This window comes from Drosophila eugracilis, unplaced genomic scaffold (genome assembly GCF_018153835.1).
Source record: "Drosophila eugracilis isolate 14026-0451.02 unplaced genomic scaffold, ASM1815383v1 contig_1737, whole genome shotgun sequence".
Classification (NCBI taxonomy): domain Eukaryota; kingdom Metazoa; phylum Arthropoda; class Insecta; order Diptera; family Drosophilidae; genus Drosophila; species Drosophila eugracilis.
The window spans coordinates 120,208-122,564 of NW_024572574.1; positions in this window are offsets into that span (position 1 = coordinate 120,208).

Genomic DNA, 2,357 nt, shown 5'->3' on the forward strand with positions numbered 1-2,357 from the left:
GCACACCGCCTAAGCGTTGATATGACTTTGTAATTCCGTTTTTGCTTGAACATGGCTGAGAAATCCTTCCTTAGCATTTTAAAGAGCATTTTTTGTTAAATGTATTTTGCAAATGAGCTGCATGGTCATTTCTTCCCTACGAGCCTGAATGCTCGGTAGGCCCGACTCAGCCAAAGTGCATGCGGTAGGTGAGGTAGGAAAAACATTTATAGCACGTCGGATTGCATCGAAAGCGGGTCTAGAATTCAGCTCTGGTGGTATTATTTTTTGAGCCGTTGAACATATCAAGGATCACATAAGTGTTGTGCTGTTCCAATAGGGAGGTAGCTTAGCAGTATTCCTATGATTGGCTGGGGGAAGGCCAAGCTGCGTTTTGATGTTGGCACACCGCCTAAGCGTTGATATGAATTTTTAATTCCGTTTTTGCTTGAACATGGCTGAGAAACCCTTCCTTAATAGAGCATTTTTTGTTAAATGAATTTTGCAAATGAGCTGCATGGTCATTTCTTCTCTGCGAGCCTGTATGCTCGGTAGGCCCGACTCATCAAAAATGCAAGCGGTAGGTGAGGTAGGAAAACCGTCGGATTGCACCATGTTATGGAGCCTGCAACTTGTTTAAGTGTGATTTTGCACATCATCCGGTAGGCCGTAATCTATTTTGGAGAGCATCAGGGCACGAGTAATTCCTATTACTGTATTAATATTACTATGGACAAGGCGTCCATAGTGCTATGCTTTTGTTTAAATGTAACTTGGTTCTGTGAGATCAGGTTATTTCAGGTGATGAACCACATAAGTCGGCGAGCAATCATTTTTTCTATAGTTTTTCCTAAACAGGATAGGAGGGAGATGAGGCGGTAACTGTTGATTTCTGCCGGAGGTTTATTTGGTTTGGGAATTGGGATGACAGTGGCTGATCTCCAACTGGGTATGGGTATTTTCCGGAGTTAAAAATTTTATTATATATTCCTAAAAGCCTATTTTTAATAGAGCTGTAAACAATTCTACTTTTTGAGAATCGATTCTTTTCGATTCAATTCTTGAAAAGCTCGATCAAATCGATTTAAAATCGAAAATTAAAAAAAAAAATTTTTCAGGAAAAAAGCATTTTTTGCTTAAGACGTGGTAAGGAAAATAGAAAATTTACCTTTGAAAACAAAAATAAAATTCAATAACAATATCATTTGAGATCAAATTTGATTCAGTCAAAACCCATTGCTTTTTACTTGTAAACACAAGCTTGTCAACATTTTCCGCTTTTAGCGAAGCTCGGCGGTCGGTGACTATGCATCCAGCCCTGCTGAATGTCCTTTCCGACTCCGTCGAACACGCTGGAATGCAAAAGTATTTTAATCCGCATTCTTTTATAGATTCCATCTCAGTTGCGTGACTCTGGAAGAAAATTAAATTGCAATTAGACTTTTTTAATTAACAATTGAAATCAGAATAGCAAACCTTCCAATAGTCTATTGGACTAATATTTGGCGATACATGAGGGTTTTCTAAGTACTGTCGTAAGGCAATGATGGCATCGGACCTTGGCGTTTTTACCTTACTTGCAATTTTAGATTGCATAAAGGAAAAGAAGGCTACGTTCTCAGTGTGTGTTGATGTTGATGGTTCGGATTGATCGAGGGTGGGTACTAAAGTTTTGGCCATTCCTGCAAGTTCATTTTGTATAGCTTCTACTGCTAGGTCCGCAGTACTCCTGCTCCGAAATCCTTCTTTCTTAAATCATGGATCCAGGATAGTTGCCACTTTGGTAACGGAGCGAGACTCATACTCGAACAATCGTCGATTGACCCCTTCTAAGAGCGCAATTCGTACTTCGATTCCTTCAGGCGTTTTTATCAACTCATTCATCGAAGTTAGTTTACGTTTACGAAGCCGCCTTTCCCTGCCTTCTTTTCGGCTCCCGCTCTCGTGATCCCACGCATCGTTCCAAAATGCGAGTGCGACTCAAAAAATGACTATAGAAAACATTTCTTTTTCATTCCCTTGCAGATAATTTGTTTTCCAATAGTTATTACCTTAAGGTATCGTCGTGTTTGTGCAAAACTGTTTCCTCCATCGTTCCAAAAAAATTATATGATGCTTATTTGTTAACCACCTTGCAGTGGTTCCAGATTTTTTATATATAAAGATTTTAAATAATATGGTGGTTCTAAAGGGTGGCCCACAAAAGATTTGCGTTTTAAAATCACTATGTAAAAAAGATTACATAGTTTTATGAAACACCACTTCGTTCATATGGCTGCCTCGGATGGCTTCACAGTAGCCCATTCGGTCGACTCGATTTTTAAAAACATTTTTGTACACATTTTTTATATGGCCTTAGACGGAGGTCTTTGGCTAAA